We start from the raw sequence: 8,068 nt of genomic DNA on the forward strand, positions 1-8,068 counted from the left end.
GGTCGCAGATTCGAATACTACCTCGGACATGGATGTGTGTGTTGTCCGTAGGTTTGTTAGGTTTAAGTAGTTCTAAGTTCTAGGGGACTGATGACCTTAGAACTTAAGTCCCATAGAGCTCAGAGCCATTTTTGAGCTATCAATAAAACCACGATAGTCGATAACGGGTCCAGATTGGACTCTGAGGTGCCGTCTCGTGGTTTCTCTTTATGAAGTTCTTGCCTCCCTGTGGCGGAGCTTGCGGAAGAGGCCCAATCTCCTCTACACTGGTGGATGATCGCACGCGTAGCTGCTGAGGCGCTCGACGCTGCTCGAACTGGTAGGTTCCTGAATACATCAGAATAAGCGCTCCAGTTAAACACGTTCAGCACTAATTCCGATTGCCGTTTCCTATGCAAGAAAATTTCCATTTCTTCGAGTAAGTTCAGTATATTGTTTTTTTAATGCCTTATCCAACACTTCCATATTACCTTCTAAGTTTCCTGCCACATGCTTTCATTTATCAAAATGTATACCGAAAGTGCTCATGTTTTGGCTATATTTATGTTCTCTAAAACGCGTCTCGAAATTCCTTGCCGACTGACCGATACAAAACTTGTCACAGTTTTGGCAGTTGATCTCGTAGACCCCAGGTGCTACATATTTATTACTGTTGTCGCCAAATTTGTTGCGTGGCGTAGAACCGACTATACTTTTCGTTCGAAGTCGAGTTGTTACTTCGGTTTTTCTGAAAACTTGTGCGATTCTGTTGGAAAAGCCCAATTGTGTGACACTTCTGGATCTAGTGTATCCTTCGAGATTTTAATTTCGTCACTGTTTTGTTAATTACCTTGCACTTACGTTTATGTTTATTAATTTTGTCACTCTGAAATATTTCGAATTATCAGTGTGATGTTTCTTTTAAACTTATTATTCTGGTTTTACACAACTGTGTGTTATTGACTTTGACAGGCCAGGAGTTTCCCATGATTACTCTTTACACGTTTTATGTGGATTTTAAGTAGGGATCTAATCTCACATATTGTACGTCATTCATGTTTTAGTGTCAGACGCTCAGTTTTCCAAACGATTTAATTTCAGCTAACGACTACGCATACTGCATTTTAACTATTAACTTTGCGATACTAGTTGCTTTTTTCCATAGCTATAATTCCCTCTGTTGGCTTCGGTTATTTGTGTAAGTACTAGACGCATACACACCATCACCAGCACTTAATATGTACTTACATATATAGAGTTTGACGTTGATATCTACATCAGAGTATTTTATAGTGTGTTTGGCTGATATGCATGGCTGTAAATCACGTAACTATTTTTTTTATTTTTCTCATGTATCAATTTTTATTATGTATCAATACGCCTGTTCCAGATTTTGCTTCAGTTAATTGAACATAGTTGCTTATACCCCTATTCTTCTATTTGTAGGAGACTTGAAGATGGCAGTAGCCGAAACGGTAATTGTGAATTGTAAAATTTGTGTGATCAAGACGGCCCTTTGTAAGTAAAGTGCCATAACACGATCGCTGACTCATTTACAGTCTATATATTCAACTGAGAAAGTGCTTTGCTTTGTACCTTCTTTCATTGCTGCCAATCCTAGTGATCTATTGTTTGACTCGAGCACGGTTATTACTTAAATACATTCTAGTATCCACGTTGCGAAGTCTCACACGTCAGCTGTGTGTGTGACTTACTGTAGCCATTTTGTATGTCATTTCAATCAAGCATCTTTTAAATACGCTGTAACGGATTGTTATAGTTCCATTTGATACTTTTACCGCAGCAGATAATCGACACGAAAACTAAGTCGTCAGTACTGCACACGTTTTTTCCCCGCACCGCCGTTCCCACCCACGAACCTCACAGTGATTTACTTGTGAATACAGACTGTATAAGACTTAGCGATCCGTGAAACCCTAATTCCGTTCCGCAGTTACCGGAGGAGTTCGAGAGACATCGTGACACTTCTCACAGCTGCAAGTCTTCCCGTATTTGAAGTTTCAACAGGTTTAAATGGAATTAATATTTATTACTACAAATAAGTAGCACATGCGAACTTTAGCGGCTTTAGAATGCGCTTTCACGAAAACATGTCACTTCCGTACGGCATTTCTATCATAGCAGATAATCCTGCTGTCACGACTCCGCCTAGCAAGACTTTGCGAACCCACAGGTTGGAAACACTTGTACAGATAATTCTGGGACTAAAGGTGTTGGTTTGTCTAAGGAAGTATTCGCCATCAGTTTGGATGTTTTGGATGAATGAGTCCGGGAAGGATTAATTTTAACTTTAGCCTTAATCAAGCCGCCAGTGTAACGGAATTACGAGAGAAAGAGAGATATTTAGAAGGGATGTAACCGCAGAATCGGTTAAGTCAATGTGTGGCATTTACCATTGACCCCCGTGACACAATATAGAATCCCAACTGTGTACCACAACCCATTTCATGCACCTCATCATCTTCAAACGGTGATGGAGGAGTTTATTAATCAACAATTCCACTACTGTGTTTATGGAAAAAGTACCAACCCTTGGCGCGCAGTGGAGATGATCGTAAGGAAGAAAAACACAGATGGAACAAAGTCACATGAATGTTGCTGCGACTGCAGGTATCTCAGTAATCACTCAAATAGGGACACATATCCATTCCTAAATACAACAGAAACATTCGACTATTTTGGTCAGTTTGGGAAACTGCCACTGTTAACATGCGGAGTGGTTGTCACCAGATACAAGTAGAAACAGAGGAGTGGCTCACACTGAGATGATAAATGATGGGACACGTCCTAACATCGTATCGAACTTCATTATGCGTACTGCAGCAACTAGATCTGGCCTCTGTTTCTACTTGTATCTGGTGACAACCACTCCGCATGTTAACAGTGGCAGTTTCCTAAACTGACCAAATTCGTCCAATGTTTCTGTTGTATTTTGGAATAGATATGTGTCCCTATTTGAGTGATTACTGGGATACCTGCAGTCGCATCAACATTCATGTGACTTTGTTCCATCTGTGCTTTTCTTCCTTACGATCATCTCCACTGCGCGCCAAGGGTTGGTACTTTTTCCATAAACACAGTAGTGGAATTGTTGATTAATAAACTCCTCCATCATTCCATGTAAACACAGCCCACACCACTATAGAGCCACCACCATCTTGCACAGTACCTCGTTGATAACTTGAGTCCAAGGTTTCATTGATTCTGCGACACACACGAACCTTACAATTAGCACTTACCAACTAAAATGAGGACTCATCTGAGAGGGCCACGATTTTCCAGTCGTCTAGGGTCCATCCGATACATTCACGATCCCAGAAAAGACGCTGCTGGCGATTTAATGCTGTTAGCAAAGGCACTTGCGTTTGTCGTCTGCTGCCACAGCCCATTAATACCAAATTTTGCGATGCCTTCCGAATGAATACGTTCGTCGTACGTCCCACATTGATTTCTGCGCTTATTTCACGTAGTGGTGCCTGTATGTTAGCACAGATAACTCTACGTAACAGTTCGCTCGCAGACACGAAAGTGTTCAGACATGCTCCACCATCGATGTTCCTTTTGATGCTTGTGATTACCTTCTAGTATGTGTGTGGATTTCAGCTTTACGTTCGGTACCGCTATCTGTAACGTACCTTAACACGACTTTACTTTCTGTGGCTACAAGCCCCGCCGTGTATGGTGGGGTATGTGGAGAAGGGGGAGGTGATTTCGTCACTCCCGCGGGACAACATCAACAGCAACCGACTTCCCAGTGGCTGCATCCAGCCTCTTCAGAACCTACACTGGACAACACGGTGGCAGGAATCAGCCACCCATTAACGATTGCTCGGGGCGCCTCTGCGAAACATTCGGCAGTTGAGCAGACGGAGCTGTCGGAACAGGAATCCTCAGGCCTCTCCACCACGAGGAACCAGCGAGAAAGTGAGTTTAGTGTGGATTTAAGGAATTACAAAACCTTTGTACCGGACGCCAGTCAAGTCCAATCTGCAAATGATGTTTCAAATGCAACTGATCCCCCTGCAACAATTGCTTCCGGTCTCAATCCTTACAACCATACACTCAACGCTCCTCCTGTCGGGTTTGTACCTACGCAACGGTTTCTCAACTTTTACAGACGCACAGATAGTGGGACGAAAGTTGTTTGTACGAAAAGTTTGGGTAAAAATTTAGACCGTTAGCACCCTGTGACTCTCGGGAAACTCCCGCATCTCTGCTTTCCAGAAATGAAAAATGCTATGGTAAAATTCTCTACGGCAGGAAAAACCAAAGTTAAGGTGCAAGTGAGCACTCCAGACGAAGCTAATTTCTTAGTTGGCAGTGCGGTATTGAGGTCTAGAAACATAGAAGCTTATATTTCTTCTTTATTTGTTCACAAACTGGAACTAATAAGGCAAGTAGACATAATCGTTGAAGAAACGGAGATTTTGGAAACTGTAAAATCTCCCTTAACTGTTATAAGCGTTCGGGGGTTTGCGAAGAGATTTGGTCAAGACCATATGTCAACTTACACATATGCTTCTCAACCTTTGACTCTCAAACATTGTCGGATACCGTTTCTGTCTATCGCACAAGATGTCCTGTAGATCTTTATGAGCCAACTATCAGTCAGTGCTTAAATTGCCTTCGTTATTTGCACCTCAGTAAATAATGTTGACCCCAGATGAGATGCGTAAAATGTAGTTAGCCTCATTATGTCGAATCCTGGGCCTCTCCTAACACTATTTGCCTTCCCTACGGGGGACTACACACAGCCACGGATCGGTCCTGCCCTGAATACCATACATGGCGACGAGCTCAAGAATTAGCTGCTGTCAACAATATTGACTTCAGGGATGCTCTGTCTCTTATTCGCATGCCACCCTATGCATCTGTCACCGGGAGTCAACATCATTTCTTTCCGGCGCCTATCATTGCTGCTGCAACAAACTTCAGCGCTCCGGGCTTTCAAAACTCCCAATTCTTCTCGCCGCTGCCCAACACAAGCATGCAGCGTCAACAACGCGGAAGTAGGGACGGAACGCACTGTGTGAATGTGCCCCGGTAGACTACCATCGCTTACCGACGTTCCCGGCGGCAGGCGGAAGTAAACAAACTGATTAGCAACTCCACAAGTATTGAACCAAAGACAGCCCTCAGTTCAAGCTGAACTCATCGATAAGATAATGAATGTTATTGATACTTTCCTGCAAAATGTGAGACAACGCAATCTTATGAATGATTCCGATATCCGGTAACTTGTCACCGGCACGTTTGTCTCTGTTTGCCTAAATTATAACTGCTGTAAAGGTATTATAGTGGAACGCGAGATCAGCTAACTCTAATAGGGAAATCTTGCAACGAGAACTCTTCATTAGTCAGCCAGATATAATTCTGTTGTGAGAAACTTAGTTGAAGTTTCAGCGGGTTGTCCGCTTTTAAAATTATTTCATAGTTCAGGAAGACCGGCTCGTTAGGTGGGGAGGCGTTGCTATACTTGTAAAAACTTCGGTTTCGCATCACCCACACCCGCTATACGTCGACAACGCCAACATCGAATCACTTGCTGTGCAGAAACAAACTGCCCACAAAACCTGTAAAGTTGCCTCTTTGTGTAACGCTACCCATCATAGTGTCGTTGAAGATGAATGGAGACTTATTAAGCCAGCCTCGGCCTCCCTTTATTCTAGCTAGAGACATGGATTCCCATCATGTAGCATGGGGAGGAGACACGACTGACACGAATGGCAGGCCACTGATGAATGCTGTCGAAGATCATAACCCATTGATACTCAATTATGGCATTTCTAAAATGGTATCTTCACCTTTCCAGAGACCCTCATCGGTCGATGTAATGCTTTGCACTCCCTGTTTTACTTAATTACCTAATTATCGCCTTAAAACAGTTTCAGTGGGATCCGATCATCTCGTAATAGAGTTGGATATCAATATTGACGTTGATACTACGCAAATATATTACACAAATATTACATGGAAAATCAAAGAAACCAAATGGAACTTATATCAAGGGACAGTCCGGCAAGCGTTCGTAAATCTGAGACGTGACTTATCGAATGAAGATGGGTATCAAGCTTTAATCATCGCTATGAATACTGCGACGGATGTCAGCATTCCTAATAAAAACGCTTCACCGCTATGATACACCGTTACCCTCCTTGGTGGAATCCCGGATGATCTCGAAGTTGCGAAACGCAGACTTTCGTTGATAACCTATCGTCAAAATCAAAATTTGGATAACTCCTTGGCTGTTCATAAAGCGAATGCGTGAGCTAACAAATTCCTAAAAAAAAAGTTGGCTATAAATTTTGTTTTTCCCACAATAATAAAACCAGTATAGCAAGCATCTGGCATAAAACAGAGGCTTTCAGAACCAACCGACTGTCTTCCCCCCCCCCCTCCTGCCTGGCTAGAGGAATTTATAGATACACTTGGTCCTCCCATGGCCCCATTCTTGAACCATCCGTCTCCTGTTGAGGTAGACCGGCACCATGTTCTCCTTCGTCCTTTCTCCACAGAAGAACTCAACGAAGCTATTAAATCATCGAGTGACAGCTGCCCTGGTATTGATTTTTTCATTATTCTATGCTTGCGAATCTGCCCACAGAAGCGAATGATTTGCTGTTATGCAATTTTGATCGGTACTGGATGCACAACGACCTCTTTGCAACAGGTAAGGCACAAGTAAAAATTCCAGTTCTGAAAACTGGCAACGATCCAAATGTGTCCTCTAATTATCAACCGATTACTTTGCCGCTTTTTGTGTCGGCAAAACGCGGGACCGAATGGTTAAAAAGATGTTGAAACGGTGGCTTGAAAAACGTGATTTGATGCCTCGGAGTCAATGTCTTCACGAAGGACAAAGTAAGTATGGAAAATCTGTATTTGCTTGCTATGGATAGTATGTCGGCCTTTCAAATGAAATAAATTGTGGTCGCTGTCTTTCTGGACGTTAAGCGAGCGTATGATAACGTTCATATACCAATTCCCTTGGACAAACTGGCAGGGTTCGGAATCCCTCCACGGATGATTTACGGCATCAATAGCCTGGCCGCTGAAAGAACCATCTACTTCCGTTACAAAGCAAACATGATCGGACCTTATCTTGTCTCCCTTGACTTGCCTTTGGTGCAGTTTTAAGCCTACTTGTGCAGTATGCCGACGATGTCTGTGTTTATTCCACTGTCGCTTCGTACGTTCAGGCCAAAACCACATTACTCACAACCATTACATACATTGATGAGTGGCTGTTTATTAATGGGCTGGAGATATCGCAGAGGCCGGCGACAGTGGCCGTGCGGTTCTAGGCGCTTCAGTCTGGAACCGCGCGACCGCTGCGGTCGCAGGTTCGAATCCTGCCTCGAGCGTGGATATGTGTGATGTCCTTAGGTTAGTTAGGTTTAAGTAGTTCTACGTTCTAGGGGACTGATGACCTCAGATGTTAAGTCCCATAGTGCTCAGAGCCATTTGAACCATTTGATTTCGGCTGAGAAATCGTCCCCTTTTACAAGGCGAGATCCGCTCGTATTGATGGTCACACTACGTGTGGGAAGTACACTTTCCACATAAAACCTCAAGCTCGATTTAATGGGATGATTTCTGACTCGCGGTTAAACTGGGCGTCTCACATCCGATCCATTTTTACCAAGTGTGAAGAAGGCTTAAATGTAATTCTTACCCTCTGTGGTACGGAGCGCATCCGAGAAGTTTACTCACCATGTACCAGAGAATTATTCGATTTCTGCTAGGCTATGGGTGTCAACTGTACCACACAGCGCCGAAGATTCATCACACCAAACTACATACTCTTCAATACAGATCCTTTCGTTCCTACCTTGGATCCACGCGATAGACGGCCAGCAACGCTGTTTTAGAGGAAACAGGGGAGATACCCATGACCATTAGACGCCAAATTTTATCGGATAAATTCTGTAGTCAAGGCATGGCCTTCATGGACAGTTCTGTCTACTGAAGTAAACACTGCATTTACCGACTATGGGATGCCTCCTACGGTATCAATAAACCTCCGGCCGTTTATACCATCTTTGATAATGGTCACTTCTTTTATGTT

This window comes from Schistocerca piceifrons, chromosome X (assembly GCF_021461385.2).
Source record: "Schistocerca piceifrons isolate TAMUIC-IGC-003096 chromosome X, iqSchPice1.1, whole genome shotgun sequence".
Classification (NCBI taxonomy): domain Eukaryota; kingdom Metazoa; phylum Arthropoda; class Insecta; order Orthoptera; family Acrididae; genus Schistocerca; species Schistocerca piceifrons.